Consider the following 20423-nt stretch of genomic DNA (forward strand, 5'->3'; position numbering starts at 1 on the left):
TGATTTATTTTTCTTTAGTTTGGTAATATCTTGAGTAAAATAGAGCACACACCATATATGGAAAGTAGACTTGCTCTGCAGATGTAATTATAGTAGGCAAAATTATTTTGGAAATGGTTTGAAACAAATGTCAACCTGATTCTTTGTTATGCTATTGCTGATGACTAGGTAGTATTAATTATGAAGAGATGCTGGTTATCTTTCATTAATATCACTTGTTTCTATGTCAATGCTTGATATAAAAAATCTTTGTAAGCAGCCTGCTAAAAATTTAAAAACAAATCACTGAGTAGACTGTATTGTGAACATTGCATAACTTGACAACATCCATGAGTCACTAGATGGTTTTCAAAGCATGGAACCCGTGATTACAGAACTTTATGACTAATACATGGATAGTTGTGAGTCTGTGTTCTGATGTTTGAAGAGATCATTTCAACCTGCACTCAAGGAGATGGCCTGTGGACTGGGTAAATAATAATAAAAGGTCTGAAGTGCTCAGGTTTCCTATACTCAGTGTTTATGCAGGCAAGCTGGAGATGGGAGGCAACAGAAGACACAACAGTAGGGGGAAGGTAAAATACTCAGTGATTCACAAAGCCTGGCATAACACTGACCACTGCATTTCACCCAGGCATACATGGACTAAGTCTTGTTCTAGACTGAAGGAAACCTTCCAAACTGACATCTAGCCAAATATGAAGACATAAGGAACAGCCCATTCATTGCTTGCTGGTTTGTTCCTTTGTTAATAACTTCCAGTAGAAAAAGTTCTGCCTAATTCCATATTTTTTTAATGATTGTTTCCATCTTCTGGCATTGATTCTTCTTATTCCTTTCTAATTCTTTAGAGTTTGGTGTTCCGCTGCGGTCTTATGGGTGGGAAACAAGTCATTTGCCCATTTTGATTTTAAAAAACTAAATACATTAAGCTCATTAATTTGGTCCAAAACAAGAATTTCTTTCACCCCTCATATTTCTGTGGCTCTTTATTGATGACCTCCAGTTTTTAAGAAGCAACCCTGATAGGATGCAGTACGCCAGCGTTAGGTTAATTTATGCCAAATACTCCCTGGAAAAAGCAGTCTATGTCTAATAATTATTGACCTGATCATATTCAGAGGTGACACTAGCTGTTTGTACCATAACATCTGTTTGTTCAATGTAGTCTGTAAAACGTTTTCATAACCAGATCCACTCTTCCATTCTACGTGTTCTATATACAGTGTTACCACTTTGTGCATATATGCATAACTTCATTAAAGCACCACTTGGATGAACTAAGGATACTAAGCACTACTGATTAATTATTCTGTCTGCACCTGCTTGTTCACCATGACTCTCTTAATCTGCAGTTTTACAGTCTGCTGTGATTTTGGAGACGTGATGATGAGATTTAATGGCTTAAACAGGCTTACACTTGATAATACCAATGTTTCACATCACAGAATCACAGAATCACAGAATTTCTAGGTTGGAAGAGACCTCAAGATCATCGAGTCCAACCTCTGATGGCCATTTATGTTTCCTATCATCTCTTATATCTCAGACTTTTTCAACCTCTGACGGCCATTTATGTTTCCTATCATCTCTTATATCTCAGACCTTTTCACAGTGTGTGGGCTAAAGCTGTTCTTGATCCTGAACTGCAACCTTCTCTCCTGCTTAGATCCAAGTCAAGAGTGTCCATGAGATAAATCTTGGGACATACTGCTAGTCCTGATTGGACTCCACAGGTTCTTCTCAGACTGCCTTTAATCAGCATAGATACTGGACATGTGGCTCACACACTGCCTGTAAGTGGCACTACAGCTGTGTGGGAAAGGAAAAGTGAGTGGAATGGTGTCTAGCAGTTTTAATTGTCCTGGCTCTGCAAATATGACATGGATGTAACCACTTACCAAGATCTTATTCCGTTCAGTATGTTTTCTGTGGCACAGTACTGAGTTTTAACAGGAATGCCTAAATAAGCTAAATCCTCTAAAGACTTCAAGTAATAGGTATCATTGCCTTTAGCAGTAGAATGGAAACCAAGATTAGAATGGAAATATTATTTTATTTTATTTTTTTCTACTGTATGTGGGCATTACACCATCTGCACCTAATAATGGGAGTCTGTCATTGCTAGAGTGTTTTTATTGCTAACACTATTACATTTTTTCCCTTTCATTTCCTTTATTTTATGCACAATTTACATTTTGCATAGATTATTATTTCCTTGATTTCCCACTTTTACTTTCCACCAGTGTCTTTGTTAATTTGCACTAGCTGATCTCCTTTCTCTTCCAAAGAAGGGAATAAAGCCCAACATATTTTTAATTTTTATTATTTTGACTACTTAAGATTCTCGTGTACTGCACATGGCAGCACTGTGCAAGATTAGTGCTGACTGATATACATGTATTATGCCCATACATGGCCTTGAAGACATTTTTTTAATTTGGTGCTCACAGTGGAAGAACTCTATTCTTCCACTTCGAATCATGAGAATTATCTCCCCACATTCAGCAATGATAATTATATAACCTTCCTTCCCATTAGCCAGAATTCCCAGCTTCTATCATTAGTCAGTGTTGGTATAAGTAACTTCAAAAGACTTTTTTTTTTTTTTTTTCCAGGATCAGTCTGTTAAACCCTGGAGTGATTGCAAAGAACAGCAGGACTGGGGGAAGTAGTCCTCTTCTCTCACCTGGTTTCTGGAGCCTGCAAAGCTGCAATGAGATGTGTTTAGATAGCAACAGCTTCACAAATATAAAACCAAATGGGGGGATGGACACATCTCAAGTCACTGTGTCACATCTTTTGTGTTGGAAATACTACATCATCTAATTTCTTTTATTATTATTATTATTTTTAATAAGCTGCATTTTCAAAGCTCATCTATTTCCATTTTTTTCCACTCTAACTAAACTGCTAAGGATATTATTCTTATAACATTTCAAATTTTACCTATGGGTGACTTATGGCTAGTGTGTTGTGGTTGTTTGTTTTTTTTTTCTTTTTTCTTGTTTTTTTTTTTTTTTTTTTTTTTTTCAGCTTATTCTTCTGTTTTTCCTTAGTGTTTACTTTTTTTTTAAGTGTTTATGGGTAGCAAACATATCTAGTTTTTGCTTTCCCCCCTAAACCTAAACAAGAATGTTAAATAGAATACAAGGCTTTACACATGCTTCAGCTTGTGTTCATATTCCTTGTAGGTGGATGATGGCGCCTCTATGGAACATGCTATGTAACTTCTCCCATTGGATTTGTGGACTGTACTCAATGGTTCTGCACAACTAGACCTGCTATCCAGTCTAAATAAGCTTTTTTAGCCAGTGAGGTACAGCAAACTAAGGAGAAATGACTTTGGAAAAACAGATTTTTGTTGAAGAATAAAAAAAAATCCTGAAGAATATGGTTTTGACATATAGGTAAAAGAGAGCTTTAGAGGAGTAGAATTGACAGAAGGGAATAAGTCGATGATTAGTTGATTGATTGATGATTGACTGAGTGATTGATGCACTGAAGCCTTGATAAGCCAGATGCTGGAGAGAGGGCCTGGTATTAACAGACCTGAACATCCTGCACCTGACACTGAAAGAGAAGGGCTGAACATCCAATTGACTCTGTTTAATGAGAAGACAAGTGGGACCTATGTTATAACACTCATGCCTAATAGCAGCTGAGAATGTGTAATAAATTTGTAAATGAAAAGTAGCCCCTGTATAATATGGTTAACTTATTTCTGCCACTACTAATAGTTAGCAGTGGCTGGAGTTTCAGCTTTCATTCAATTTGTACTGCAATGGTTGGTCTTGAAAGGCTTGGCTTGAGGTTTTCAGTCTGGGATACTTTCTTGTGGATAACAGCTTCTGTTTCTCCTCCTCCTTTTCTCTCTCTCTTTTATTCATTGTGCTTCAAGCCAAACCTTGAGGCAGCAGATGGATTTAACAGCATGGGATCAGAAAATTCCTGTTATGATGAAATGTGAGAGCGAAAAACCCTAACTTATCTCTACTGATGCAAAGGGGAGTAATTGCTTGTGAGTCAGTGAAGCTAGGGTTTCACTCTGTGCATCTCGACTCCTCCTGAGTACTTGAAAGTGGATGCTCTGGGAGAATCTGTGTCTTTTAATGGTATTCTTATGGAGATTACATAAAATGATAATGAAGTAAAAAACTATCAAGATGGTAATACTTATTTTCCATGAAAAAATCGTATTACTAATTAAAGTAGTACAAGCCTATTTCTGATGCACCTTGACTTCCTTAAGGACTATCAGGAGTACTTTCCAGTCATTAAGACTGCTCTCTTGGAGAGCATCCTATACATTAACATGTAGGTGTAAAAAGTAAACAGTAGGTGGCCTCAGAACATTAGTATTGCTCTTCACTGGAACGTAAAGTGAAGGCAGGAGCCTTCCTGACTCTTTGTGGTTGAGTACAGTGCCTTCCCTAATTGTATGAAGCATGCTGAGATGCATTCTGCAGCCTAGAGCCTATTGGCTTCATATAGGAACACCTTAATATAAGCTCAGGTAATCTAATTTTCCTTGGTGTTTCAAACACATTGCGACTATTGTCAACAGGTAATATCTGTGTTGCACAATAAAATGACATCTGATCATTTGCACACTAAGTTTTCAGATGATACTAAATTAGGAGGAGCTGTCTACTCCCTTGAGAGTAGAAAGATCTTGATTAATTACATCTCTTGGCCTTGCAGAGGCCTTGCAGAGAGATTTTGATAGATTAGGGTGTTAAGCAATCACCAACCCTGTGAATTTAACAAGAGCAAGTGCTGAATTCTGCACCTTGGATAGGGTAGTTCTATGTATGTTTGTACAGATTCAGGGTTGAGAGTCTGGAGAGCAGCCCCACAGAAAGGAAAGGTGTGTTTTGTTTTGTTTTGTTTTTCGTTAATGGTAAGACCAATATTGGTCAACGGTGTGCTCTCGAAGCCAAAAGTGCCAACTGTATTCTGGGGTCCATTAAACACAGTATAGCTAACAGGTCGAGGGAAGTGACTGTCCTGTTCTACTCTGCACTAGTACAGCATCATCTTGAGTACTAAGTGTAGTTTTGGGTGCTGCAACATAAGGATATAATATTGGAGTGCATCCAAAGGAGGGCAAAAAATACGGTGAAAGGTCTAGAGAACAAGACCGATGGTAAGCAGCTAAGATAACTCAGTTTCTTCAGATAGAAAAGACAAGGCTGAGGAGTGGTCTTATTGTGGTCTACAACTTCCTCGTGAGCAGGAGTGGAGGGGGAAGTGCTGATCTCTTCTCTCTGGTGACCAGCGATACAATGCAAGGGACTGGCATAAAACTGAGTCAAGGGAATTTCAGATTGGCTATTACAAAAAGGCTCTTCACCAAGAGGGTTGTCAAGCACTGGAATAAGCTCCCAAGGGAAGTGGTCATGGTACCAGTCCTGCTGGAGTTCAAGAAGTATTTGTAAAACCTCTTATACAGATGGTTAATATTTAGGTAGTCCTATGTGGTGCAGGGAGTTGGACTCAACGATCATTGTGGGTCCCTTCCAACTTGAAATATTCTGTTCTGGTGGGTTTGGAGATGATGAATGACTAACCACCATGAACCATTCCAAAAGTTGGTCTTTCTTCTCTAGAGAAGTTACTGCGGGTCATAAAAAATCCAAACCAAGCCTGTGAGCCTCAGGACCCTGAGAGTCAGTTTTCAGCCTTGGTCAAGTGTTGGTCCTCTGCAAATTCAAGTTCAATCCTCAGCATCTAAACCTGAACCTTCTGTTTCAGGAGAATCGTGGGTTGCAGAGTCCATGATGAACATCAATTTGCAATTGCCTAATTTGTTCCATTAGTGCTCCTTCAGACTACTGGATCATTTCAACACCAGGGAGAGGGAAGCTGTTATTGAATCTACTATTGATTTTTTTCATTGCTGACTACTTAGGTTTGGAAAAGGAAAAAAAAAAAAAAAAAAAAAAAAAAAAAAAGACTAAAGTTAAACAAATAAACAGAATCTTTGTGTACTAAGGAGAATGCAACTGTTCTAATCCACACTGAGACAAGGAGAATGAATGTGTAACAAGTCTCATCATTCCTGTTTTCCTTTTTTTTTTTTTTTTTTCCCAAGTTGAACACCAGTGTGTCACCACGAAAAACGCTTTATCAGTTAAAATCAAGCTGCCTATCTTCAATTCAGTGAGGATCTGTAGAGATTGCAGAGCAAGGGGCTCTTCAAGCCACAGGAAAGAGGGAGTTTGTGGGCCTCAACTATTACCTATTAGCCACTATTTTCAGGCAGATGGACAAAATGCTGGGGACCAAAAGTGGTGGTGTCCCTGAGCATGGTGAGAGGGGCCACCTCTTCTCCCCTGCTGCTGACTGCACAGCGCGGTTGGGAGTTGCCACAGCCAGCCACAGCTCCCTGCCATCAAAATGGTGACTGACACAAAATGGCTGCCTCCCAGACTGACGGGGAACGGACTTCTTGGTCCATTGTCAACTGGAAGGTGTAGCAGGTTGTGGTAGCTCCTTCCTACCTGGGGCCAACATTATCCCTGTGCTGCCTGGGTGCTGGGAAATAGAGGTAGCGGATTTTGACATAAAAGACACTGTGCACATGTCATGGAGCACCCACCATCCTAAAATGTGCATGCACTTTGTGGTCATTAATTCATTCATCAGTGGAGGAGAAAAAAAAAAAAAAAAAAAAAAAAAGTTTTACCACAAAGAATAATGTTTTTCACAGTGTCTTTTAAGTGCTATGGAGCCTGAGGTGGGAGATGATTCGTTTCTGTGTCTGTGCTGTGGGCGGCAGAAGGAACCAGAAGCAAAACTGGGATCAAAGCAACAGCCACCCGTGCACCAGCTCTGTAAGGAACACCTCCCTGTGCTCCCCCAGCTCCTAAGGAGCTGCTCCCCTCGCAGAATCATAGAATTATGAAATCATAGATTCATAGAATCATTAGGGTTGGAAAAGACCTCTAAGATAATCTGGTCCAACCATACCCTCCTCTTCCCGCTTCCCCCCCCCCCTCCACTATCACCCATTAAACTATGTCCCTAAGCATCACGTCCAACCTTTCCTTAAACACCTCCAGGGATGGTGACTCCACCACCTCCCTGGGCAGCCCATTCCAATGCCCAACCACTCTTTCTGAGAAAAAAAATTCTCCTACTTTCCAACCTTCTGGGCCTTGTGCTCCACTCTCCACCCTAACCACCATTGTGAAAGAGTATTTATCATTCAGTCATAGAATCATAGAATCCTTTAGACTGAAAAAGACCTCTACCCCACAGTTGCTACTTTGATCAAAAAAGCAAGCAAGCTCAGTGACAATACTTAAAAATTATGTCAATGTGGGCTTAGAGACATTTCTCCAAGCAGTATCATCATGTGGACTCATCCCACCTCAGTAATCTCCTGTCATCTAATTTGGGTAACGCATGTGTGTTCCCTTACATTAAATTACATTGAGCAGGCTCAATGACCCTGCCTTTCTTGTGAACCCACGTGTCATTGTGTTTAGGTAGGGAACAAATAAAGTACTTTCAAAAGCCAGCACTTTAACTAGGCTGACCTGTGCCTTTCTGTGATGCTCTGAAGAGAAGCATTTATATCTTTAACACATCCTCATTTTAAAAAGGTGATTGATCAGTTCTAGGGAGGAGTGCAATGCCTCTTCACACGTCTAGTATGCCAGTAGAAAAATCAGCCAAGCCAGTCTTGCTGAGACAATCTGACCTGTGTAACACTTTAGGAAAAGCTCTCTGTTCAGCGGTTTTTATCTCTCTGGACAGTTTTAACTTCCAGTTTTAATCTACCCAAAAATGAGTCAGGATTGAAAAGCAGCCTTTCAGAAGGCATTAAAAAGTCAGAGGAGCATTAGGTCTGCCAGCCTTTGGTGGGGCTGCAAATTCCTCTCCCTCAGTCTCTAAGATACCATAGTCTTTTAGAGGCAAAACTGTTTTGCATGGAGCAGGAGAGCTATATATTCTTGGTGTCTCCAGTTGTTCCACAAATAGAAGTTGCCATTAGCACAAAAGCAGAAAACCTTTCACAGGAGAAAGGGATAGAGAAAGCACCTTTGCCTTCCCTTCTCTATTTGTACATTGCAGTATCAAGAGTGCTTCCAAGACATGGCACTAAGCCTATTTTTATTGCTGATGAAGCTTCTTGTGTCTGCCAGAGAGAAGCAGCATTGCAGAAAACACACTGGCAGGTCCAACCTTTCCTTCTCTAAAAGAAAAACTGCTGCCATGGGAGTAATGAAGGTCTTTGCCTGAGAAGGCTACATCCATTAGCAGAGCTGCCTCTGAACATCTCAGCCATTAGGCAAGGTTGGACCTGCACATCAGGCCTGAGGAGGGACGGCTGACACGGCAAGCCCTGGAGCTTGAGGGAGCATAGGCACTGTTGGAGACTGCCCCATCTAGGCTGTCCCACTGCCTACAGCAGCCTCTGAACACAATGGTCCCTATGGCTGGGTCCACCCTAGTCAAAGAAGTGCCTGGTCAGCCTGTCCCTTCCTTTCATGGCTCCTGTGATGCTCTGCTTCCCTTTATCTCCTCCCCATTATAGCAGTTATCAGATCAAATTATAGCTGCATGGTAGATACTGAGTTAGCTCTCAAAGCAGCAGGGACGAGCACGAGGTTAATTACCATTTGACCTGCCTGCAGAGTGAATACGTTAATGATTTATTGAGCCTGTCTTTCACTCAATATCCCATGTGGAGCAAAGGACAGTCCTGGATAGCACTGCGCTGCTGTGGCGATGGCAGCAATCTGCTTTTGGCTCATTAGAGAACATGGTTTCACCTGCGTGAGATTCAATGGGTTCTGACATTTAGCTGAGCATAGAAATCCTCCTGAAATGTCCCGAATCCTGTCCTTCCATTCAAGTTCATCTGCATTATCCTGCTGCCGGCTGCTCTCCAGCACTTGGGAATCCCCGGGTGTCCTTTGTCGCCTGTGATTAGCTGGCAGTGTGAGGCAGAGGGAGAGAATGTGCAGGTTTCCCTCACCATAGAATTATCATTTGCATGTGAGATAAGAACATCCCTTGTTCATTAATGTGATTTCAAAAGAGCTGTGCAATTTCATTTGCATTACAACTGATGCTGGCCTGAGAAACTGAAATGCTATTTAATGAGTTAGCAGTCCACACAATTTCAGTCACAATTTGAAGATAATTTCTGTGGTTTTCGGGCTAGATTCATGCTTGAATTTAATTGCTCTAAGGCCACTAGCTTAGCTGGAACTATGCCAGTTCATACTACTGAGAATTCAACTCTTGGTTAAGTGTCTGTATCACTTTTGCAAAGTCTGAAAATGTCTTCTAAATTGTAGGAAAAGCACTGAAAGCTTGAGGTAATAGGATTATTTCCATTTAAATAGTGTTTTTACTCTTCTAAAAGTATGAGAATATTTTTCTTCTGGTCCCATTAGTTTTGCTATTTCATATGATTAAATAATGGTCATTTCAACCTTTTAGGATCATAGCAGAGTGGAGTTGGGTCAGATAATCCTAATATGGTCCCTATCTAAAGCTATTTAATCCTATGTTCAGGATATTTGAATCACTACACATAATTCTATGCTTTGCTTATATAGTCTTGACTATATCAGAGACTGCATCTGAATCAAAGACTACACCTATCATACTAAATAAACCTGAATTTGGGGGGCATCTTGCCATGAGGCCAGGAAGAAAGGCTGCAAGCCCTAAGCCCTTGGTCTTCTCTCAGTGCAGTGTTGTGTGTCTTTTGTATCCCTTAAACCATAATTACTACTTAGCTCCCGTGTGGGCTTTTTTTTTACAAGTTCAGATCCATGATGTGGGGCTGTGCCCCACCTGAGCAGGAAGATGTTTTCACAGTGAGGAGCTCAAGATATGCGCTGCTTACCCGAAAAAGGGAGTCCTAGAGACACTGGGGAGTGTTTGGGTTGTAAGGACTACTGAGATACTGTTGGAGGGCTATGTGCTGCAGAAGGAGGCAAAATTGATGCAATCTTGCTCATTTGGCTTAACCAGAGTTGGTTAGACCATCTGCTGTGCCTGCACAGTGCCTGGGCAGTGTCAGAGAGCAGAGCCCCAGCCCAGCCTGCAAGCACACTAGCAGCACAGCACTGGTCCAGTGCCTTTTTGGCAATATAAACATGACAGTGAAATTTTGTTTTTACCTTCAGACTGTTATGCTTTTTTTTTATGCTTTTTTTTTTTTTTTATTTCTGACTTAAGAGAATTCCTAGGTTTCAATAATGATAAGGCAACCTACACTGGGATTCACTTGATTTTCTATTATCTACATGCCAGGCTTTGGTCTAAGCCAGTATCTCATTATACTAAGTAACAAAAGCCACATTGCATTGTGAGATTGCTAGTGTTAGACGAACTGAATCTTACTAAAAGTTGTTCACATCAGAGAAATAAATGGTGGAAGTTTGGGTGAGGTTTTAGCCATGCAGTTGACAAATATGGTCTTGATCAAATCACTGAAGTTCAATGTGTCAACAAGCAATAATAAACTTCACTTGTCTCTTAAACAGAATGCCACAGGACTGCAAACCTTTTGAGATCCTTGGCTTAGAAGAGATGCCATGCAGCTGTAACCAGAAGGCACAGTAACTGTTTGTAACTTTACCTCTAAACATTGATGAAAGCAAAAATGATATTTATGGGAGAAAAAATGAAGCAGAGCTTAGACTTGTTGATAACCCCTGTAGCATTGTAAATCTCCCTAACACTCCACATCAAGTTATAAGTCAGGACTCCTGCCCTGGCAAATGCTCTACCTCATTCTGACAGGTATAATGTATCAGAGGAGTTCAAAAACAGAATGTTCTTGGAAAAGACATGTAACAGAGCCTTGAGGGAAATATGACTTAAGGGAAACCTTGTGGGAGGAGGAAGAGGGTGAATAATGCCACAGAAGTGGGAGACTACTTGGAAAAAAAAAAAAAAAAAAAAAAAAAAAGAAAAAAAGTGGAAGAAAGAAAAGAAAGAAACAGATATATCTAAATTTTGCTTTTCAGTTAGACCAGCATAATTTATTTATTTATTTATTTATTTTTCCCTGCCAAGACCCTGAATTTCTTTTTGTTGATTTTCTTTTACTAACCAAATACCAGCCAAAGCCAGAAAAAGGAAACCATATGTGGCGAAACCAGTGTGGCAAATACTCTGATAAGAGTTTATACAGTTTGTCATTTTAGAAGCAGGGATGATGGGTGGGTGCATTTTCTCCTTGTGGGATGGGATTCAGTTCGGTTACATGAGAAATGAAGTAGCTTATTGTAAGTTACATCTTTGGACTTAACAAGGAGGTGAGGAATGTGCGTGGACTTCAATTACCTTTTGTGAATTGGGTGACCAGAAAATTATTCAGGTGTTAGGCTTTATGCCTATGTACTCTGCAGTTAAAATTACAGCAGGTCCAAAAAGGTATTGATAAATTCTTGGAAAGCAGGTACATGAACAGATAAGTGACAGGGCAACACAGGGACTTGACCTCAACACCCTTAAGCTACTGACTGCATAGGGCAGGTTCACAGTCTCTCCCTAATTATCATCTTTCACAGCCACTACTTCAGATGCAGTATTAGCCCAGATGCACTGCAGGGCAAGGTACAGCATGTCTATTTCTCCTTACACGCCGTACCTTAAGGATCACACTTCGCTCTGAAAGCTGAACTCCCCTGCAGTCTTAGCTAAGGTTTATAACTGCAAGAGCTTGGTATACGTGTGGGAGACCAGCTAAGTTGTCTATTGGTAAGGTGGTGGCCAGGCCCTGGAAGGAAGTTGGTGGGATGGGAAGACCAGTGGTCTCACAGGACACTGTTAGAGTGATCCAGGCGTCACCTGCAAAACAAAGAGACCTGCAGGAGCTCCACTGGATAAAAGGAAGATTCTAAAAATCTATAATTTTGCTGAAAGGGGTATACTAGGATGGCATTCAGAGGAGTATAGGGAGTGCAGACAGAGCAGAACAAAATACCAGTTGACTGAATGTTTTTCTGTTGTCTTGTCTAATGTTTAATACCCTTTTCAAAGTGTGACACATACCAGCCAAAGTGTAGGAGGTAATTGTGTATCAGTGGCCTAAGATTCCTCCCACACAAAGCAAGTGCTTTCACTTCAGGCTATCCTCAGCTTTCACTGTGAGGATACACAGAACCAGTCCTTCATCTGCTAGATAATATATCTATAATTCAAGAGTGCTTCCATACAGACATGTGCAAGTGAGTCTGCACTGAGCACACTGCAAACAACAGCTGATACAGCATGCTGTGCAATCTCTGACTCCTGAAAACTCTTGTTCTCTTCACTAGGATTCACCCTCTTTAATGAAAGACAGGCTTTCAGGCCTGTGTTGTGCTGCACAAACTCCATGGCTGCACAAAAAACATAGCCAGCTGGTTGTAGCTGAGGAGCAGTTCAAGCACTCGGACTCAGTACCCGTGATTACACTACCTGCATGGCTTTGCCTTTATCTAAAAGTGGAGCAAGAAGTTGTCTTGTGAACATCCTTTAGGAACTAGGTTATTTTCTTTTAAGGAAATTAGATATTAAAAATTATATATCAAATGACCGAAGGGGAGAACCTCTCTCTGTGGACAGGATCTACTCTGCACAGTGTGCCATGGGAAAATGCTGCCAGGCTCCCTTCAATGCTGCATGTATCCAACATCTGATAGAACTTAGATGTTGATATCCAAGATTTATTTGCTATCTATATTCCTCTTATTATTCTGTCTGAATAAAGCAGTTATCTTATTAAGCTACCATCTCTTTCTCTCTCTCTTAAGCTCACCCCCCACCTCAGTATAGAACAGAGGACTACTGAATAATACATTTATGTCTTTGAAAGCAAAAGATAGGCTCCTTCAGCATATGCTCAGAAATCTTAAGCAAGTTTTTCCATCATGATTCTACAGTCATACGTTTTGGGTAATAGACCAGTTGTCCAACGTACAGTCTCCCAAAGAACAAGTATTTGTTTCATTGTGGCCAAACCCACTGAGTCTGGCAGAGATGTAGGGATGGGTTGCTACAAATAGCCATGGAATTAATCATGTGGATCCAATTACAGTAACTCTATATGGCCCTTATGTGGTAATGCTGTGAAAGAACAGCTTCCAGGTACTGATACGTGCTGGAATAGAAGTTCAAAGGTAGAAGAAATGTAAGTTCACAAATCCTGAAGAGATTCCCCAGAAGTCATTGACTAGGCAGTTGGTGCTAGAAGGAGCTTGTGGCACAGTGTTGGCATCCAGGACAATGGTGGCTTTGGCTGGACTGTTCAGAGGTAAGGAGTTCACATAAAAATTGAATGGCCTTTGTCTTTTGCCTGGAGTTTGGTGCAGTTTGCCCATGAAGTAGGAGTATGAATGGAAGATGAGAAGTCATTACACGCATAGAGTTAACCTCCTAGACTCCCTTCAGTGCCTATTCTGAATGGTGAGAGGCAAGGGCATGCACCAAGGTGAACACACTGGGTATGGCCATATTAGTGATGTAAACACTATTATGGAATCTTCTGGGGCCCTGGAGTCTGGATTGTTTTGATGCCTCCAGCATTGTTCTGGCCAAGGCCAATGAGCACTCTCTTAACCAGTAACTTAACCAGTAACACTCTCTTAACCAGCCACGGTAACTAAAGGCTGCAGTGAAACTCCTGTTCTTGATATTGTCTTCCTTGCAGCATAGTTTGTTAGCTTACCACAGAAAACGATGAGTATGTGTTGTATCAGAGGTTGTTTGCAGGCTGTCTTTTTGAACTGTCATGGTTAGAACAGAAGTTGAATATCTTGACATTAGGAATGTTGGTGCTAGATAATTGAGAGTGTGTTAGGTGTCTTTCTTTGAGGTGATGTGAGTGTGAATATGTGAGAGACGTCTGTTAGACATTTATAAACCTTTGTACATTAGATACAGATGCTGAAAGAGGAAAAAAGTTGCAGATGGAAACTTAACCAATAAGAGCCACTTTAACCTCAAGCAGGTGAATCTTGTTTATACTGCAAGGCCTTGCAGAACCATCTCTGATCTGGAGAAAAAAAAAATCAAAACAGATGAATTCATCAATTTTTTTTTTATTTTTATTTTTTTTTTCTATTAAATGAGAAATGATAGCATTCACTATGAACTCTGAGAGGTCTAATTCAAAGTCCAGTGGAAATCTACCCTTTTTCTCTTTTAGCTGTTAAATTCCAGGTTCCTTCCTTAATCCTGGGGAAAAATCTACAATGTAAAATGTACTTGTTAGCAGAACATTTCTCCTCTCATTACTCCCCATTGTTATCAGCATGACTACATCTGCCATGTGCTTCTTATTAGAAGCCTTGCTTCAAATACTCCTAAATTTTGCCTGGAAAACATGAAAATAATTATGAATGAAATAAAATTTGAAGTAGAATACATTCTTGATATCATTTTCATGCTTACCATCTTGAGAGATTGGTGTACTGGAATCTCAATTTTACTGCTTCTCCTTCAAAATAATTTTAACTGCCCTTGAGGAAGAAAATAATTTAACTAAGAATTTTATCTTGAAAATGTGTTGCTTTATGTCACAGGATGTCATATGCATGAAGATGCCAAGCCATACTGCTGAGTCACTCCCACAGCTGCACCATGTGGGTTTTATTAGTTCCAATTCAGAAAAATGGGAAGAAAAAAAAAAAAAAAAAGAAGAAAAAAAAACATTTTACATAGGCAAAAATATTTTGGGAGTCAAGACACAGGATGGAATTCCTTGGCATGCCATGCTTTTTTGAGATAAGTAATTTGTGTCATTAAGGTTGAAGTCAAGCATAAGGTTGGACTGTCGTCACACAGCATTTCTGTATGCTTTCTGTGCGTATGAACTGAGTGAGTGTAAGAGGAACCTTATAAGCTGAAATAATACCTGACTGTCAGCTGAACATCCCACGTTGAGGTGGCAGCATGTTACTATATGCATGAACCCTATGGATGCACATGCAGTAGTCAGAGAAACAAGCTGCAATCAGTTAGGCCAATCTCTACAGCACATGCAAAATGATACTCTAAAACTTTGTAACTGGACAAAGTTTAAAAGCGATTCAGAGACATGTCAAAAAACACAACTTTGTTTTGAGATTGTCAACTGAATTTGATACTTTCTCAAAGGATAGAAATGCTAGACCTTAATGAATGAATTTTAAGAATGTGTATATTAAAGCTTGACATTTTTATTATTTATTTACTTATTTATTTTTAATTAGATCTCCTGAAGTTTATTTTGAAATGCCAGAGGCAAACACATGGAACTGCAGTTTTCTGTCTGGAGATTTGTTTGACATCATTTTAAGCATCTAAAAGCCTGTACATAATAGGCTCCAAAAATGATGAAAGCTGTGGCAGTAAGATGTGGTATAAAAACACACTATTTGCTAAGTCTGTTGTCTATGTAGTGTGTATGGATGCTATACTGTGGTAGGTTGGCCTTGGCTAACAACCAGACTCCCACCTAGCAGTCCATTCACTCCCCCATCATTGAGACGAGGGCAGGAGAGCAGGGAAAACAAAAAGAACGGGAATGAGAAGGCTCCTGGCTCAAGATAAAGACAGGAAGCTTGCTTACCAGTCACTACTGTGGGTGAAACAGGCTTCATTTGGGGAAAAATAAACTTAATTTATTGCCAACTAAAATAGATTTGGGTAGTGAGGAACAAAGAAGCACTAAAGCATCACCATTTCTCCACCCTTTCCCAGGCTCAGCTTCACTCCTTCACTCCAGAATCCCTTGGCATAAATGGCATGGAGTGGAGGAGGATCATGGTCAATACATAACATTTTTACTCTGTTGCTCCTTTATTCTCACACTTTTCTGCTTCTGCATGGGTTCTTCATCAGCAACAGTGTTGTCAGGAAAATCTGCTCTGGCATGTGGTCCTTCACACTGACCTGTAGTCAACAGACTAATTGACTTTGTAAAAAGTTTTGAGCACCTCCTCCTCTCACCTTGGTGTTCCCTTGGTTGTTTCTAACTTCTTTTTGCCTGTTACTCTGTTCATCCATCATTTTCTGACCTTTCTGAAATATTTTTTTCACAAAGGTGCCACCACCTTGGCTGATGAGCTCAGTTGTGGCTGGATGTGTCTGTTGCAGAATGTCTGGCAAGGGCAGCCCCTGACCTCTTTTCTGTACTGCTCATCTGCTACCATAAATCCATAACCTTGCCACTGACACCCAATGTATATACCCCAATGACTTCAGATAGGTTGCGCTACAGTGATCTATGATTTTGGTTTAGGTGTTTTTCATAACTAAGTAATTTTGTAATCAAGTGGCTAAACTCATACTTTGCAAGAATAAACTTGACTTCTCCCCTAATCTAGCCCAGTGAGAAGCACATTCTTGAAGCTATCTGTCATGTACTTCAGTTTCATTTCTAGTGAACTGGTTTGTCTCTACACCTTAGGCACTGCCAATTCACTCTTCTTTACCTCACTCAGTGCCTGATTTGTCAACATATTTTCAAGCTCTAAAGGACTGCACCAAACTGTGAGAGTCATTCTGCGTACTAGTGATAGCAGCTGTCAGGTCAGTGGAGAAAATTGTGCCACAGCCCATGCAATTCAGTGTTTTTCAAGAGCAGGAGTCAAGAGTGGACCTGCACTGCCTGGCATCAGCACAGGAAAACATTAACCTGTAAAGAAATGTTACCAGGTTAGGATGATAAAGGCTGATGTAGCCTCAGTTCAGTCTGCTTCCTTTGTGGAACTTGTGTTGCCAGATTCAGTTCTCGTTCAACACCAATCGTATATACACTGCATCCTATGAAGCTGGTTCAACAGCACGGTTAGTAAGACCGTTAGTAAGGATATGTGCCTGCTTCACCTTGAGTCTTGTGAAACATACTTGTCCTGACTGTCTTGACTTACCTGTCTTGACTACCGCTGAGAAAGATACATGCGTTAGACTATCGCTTCTTGTATCAGCATGAATAACAACAGATATTCCTCAGACATCTATCAAATTTCCTAAAGCTGCCATACGGTGCAGTTCCTGCCAAGTTCATTCTTCCTATGCACACTAATAACAACCCAGTTTTTATACTCTATTGGTCTTTTTAGTCCTCATAGTCTTCCGGAAAGTAGTTGTTGGTGTACCATTCCAATAGAATGTCATTATGACTCTTCACAGGGCATTATCCCTTCCCTTCAGGATTATTTAGTGACACATTTCCTTGCTCAAAACTATAGAAGCCAGGAGAACATATGGTCCATAGTTTATAATAAACCACTGGCAGTCTGCCTCTACGGATGTTTTAGCACACTACAGGGACTTGATAGCTTGCAACATTTCCTTCTCAGACAAACGATTTCCTGGTAGTTAGTGTTGGCTGTATTGACAGCTGCAAGTTTATGTTGGGCAAAGAAACATTTACATGTAATTAATAGCAGTGAAATGCCTGTATGAGAGAGCACTGAGAGGTATGAGGGCTCACTCTAAGCCCTGGACTGCTGGCCTTATTGAGACAGCAAATAAAAGGTTTTCACCTTGCAAGTTAATTTACCCTTCCCATCAGGTCATTCATAAATAACCCTTTTTCTTGAACACAGTGACAACATGCACACAAGTTGGATTTCTAGTTTCTGAGCTCAGTTACAGAAATCTCTCACAGGTTTTTCTCCAGGGACATGGATAAAACAAAGTTTCTGCTCAAGTCACTGTTTCTTGCCTATAAGGCATAGCTTATTGCTCCATGTATGCAACTAATGAAGCTGGTTGCTGTTTTTCCTCTGTGTGGCTGCACAGAGTGGAGGGGCATCTGGAGTGTGCAACGTGTAAGAAGGGATCTACTTGAGGTATGATGGAAACCACATCGTATGCATCCACAGAAAACATCTGTATCACTCCACCCACAGATACTCCTGTCCTTTCAAATGTCCTTAAATCTGTATTTTCCCTTTGCCTTTCTTTCCAGTGTTCCTACCTCTTCCATGACTCAAATTATTGTTAAGACACTTCTCCCACCAAAAATATAAGCAGATGGAGAGGAACAAAATTAGCTGTCTAAAAAGAAGTGACTAGATCCACTTGAGATGCTGCAGTTTATCAGGATGTTATAGGATATCTCTATGCAACTATAGCATAGGTCCTACATAAGGTCTATGCTTGCCCAGGTGGGCAGCTGGAAGGTAGAATAGTCTACTGTGACTAAAATGTTCCCCAACACCTACTTAGGCAATAGAGTCACAGGAATGTGATATGTAGCTTCATTTGTCTACCTATCAATGTATCTCTCAGCATTACTTTGGCCTTGGTCTTGCAAATTCTTTTTATGGAACAGGAACTTGTCATTTTGCTGTTCTTATACACCCAGTGGTATAATGTGGATAGTAAGTAGAGAAGAGCTACTTTTTATTTCTGCCTTTTTCTTTTGTTTTCCCTAAGTAAATGGTCTTCTTCAGCAATCTCAAACAAGACTGTGTTCTTACAGAGAGACAGATGCACACCACAGCAAGGTCTCAGTTAAAGGAATGAGACAGAACAGAAAAAATAAACTCTGTTTATTGCACCTAGGGTGGGTGGTTCCCACACCAAACCCAACCCACCTATTCATTCCTGCTTCTGTCTTGGTTTTGAAAAATACTTCTTTTTCAAACATATTTTTAAAATCTGGATTATTTCATGCTTCTGAATGAAGGCACAGGTTTATGAGAAAGTAAATCCACAGAAAGGAGAGATTTGTAACCTCTGATAATAGGGAGGGAAAGGCAAAGGAGGACAGGTAAACATACCTTGATGGGTGAAAGCTGACAGCAGGAGCCAGTAACTAGTTCAGAGCACTACCTTCAGAGATCCAATCCTTCGGATTATGCAGAATGCCAGTGGTTCATTTGCTGACATGATTTAGCTTGGAACAGTTTGGAGTTTTCTTGCCCATTATCCAAAGGTGCAAAGCACAGTATGAATGAAACACAGACAGTATCTGCCACCTGACTTTTACCTAAAAAGATTTCTTTTTCTATTCCAGCTTGTATGGACTAGGCTCTCTAAGCTTTTCCTGGAGTTATTGTCCTCAAGGACAGGTTTCATTCCATTTTACAGCTGCTTCCTAAAAACAATGCATCTAGTCTCATTGAGTCATCTGTGGTCTGCTGAAAAGTGAAATGATAGATACCTACTTTAAATATATAACAAAGGTGTTTTAATAAAAATAGATACCCAGATTTCAGGCAGTTGAAATTGATTAAATTGACTTAAATCATCAAGTCTTTTTGAACAACAACAAAAAAAACCACAATTGAATTATTATTTTTGTCCTCTGCTTCCCATGGAAGCTTATTTCATCTCCCTCCTAACACTCTCATAAATGAGTGAACCCTTGATTCACTTTGTTTTCTGAGAATAAGATTGGTAAAGGTCTCTGGGGCCTAGTCTACAGTGACTTTTACTGCAAGTCAGCACCTGATTTCTTCAGGATTTAAGCTAGGTTCATGGAAAACCCGGTTTGCCCCTGTGGTGGCAGAGAGAAAAGGTGAGTGACCTTGGGCAATCCTGCAGGCAGTAACACAGTCAAAAAAACTTTTTTAAAAAAATTAACTACAACAACAAAACAAAACAAACAGTCAAAATGACTTAGAATTGCAAAATCTTATCTTTAAGACGCTTTTATAGAGAGAATCACCTGGCTCTTCTCTGGCATGAAAACAGGCTCTGAACCTGGTGCTGGTGGCACTGGTGCAGGCAGCATTGCCAGGACCAATAAACATCTGTCCCTGAAACATCTTGGAGCAAATGGTCAGGGCTGCGAAGGGGCTGAGGCAGCTGATCTTGTGTAGGCACAACATATTGGTGGTTTATTAAAGGAGCCTCCAGCCTGCTCCACTGTATGTCCCAGATTAAAAATTATCAAGATGCTATGAAGTAGCTTCTTGAGGACAATGGTCTCTGCTATTCTGCATAACTGAATGCCATGAAGTTCTAGATAGCAGTATCCATCATTTAAATTGTGTCTCGTGGGTGGTAAGCTATAGATGCTAATGTAAGACTTTGGATGAAATGGGCTTTGAATTGTGTATTTACTAAACTTCTCTCTTCACTGTAGTTTTTCATCCTTCTGACTTCTGCCTCTAACAGGCCATTAAAGCTTCTGAGGACGTACGGTGTGAGAGATAAAGACTTTAAAAAATCAAGGTATTTATGAAATTGGTCCTTCATTGGTAGACTCTGCACTAAACCATTCATGTTTACTTTGAAATGACATTTTGAGGTTATGGCTTTGTATAATAATGGCACACATTACTTTCCAAGAAATAAAGTTTCTGTAATAGGGTCCTTACTCAATTGAAAGGATTTGAAAAGGAAACAAGGGAAAGAGATGAAAAATACAATGGCATTGCACCTCACATGGATGACTGACTGCACCAGGAATCCAAGGGAGCAGAAAATGAGATTGCATTGTTATGGTGTAAGGAGGC

Source organism: Aythya marila (assembly GCF_965140915.1).
Source record: "Aythya marila genome assembly, chromosome: 1".
Classification (NCBI taxonomy): Eukaryota; Metazoa; Chordata; class Aves; order Anseriformes; family Anatidae; genus Aythya; species Aythya marila.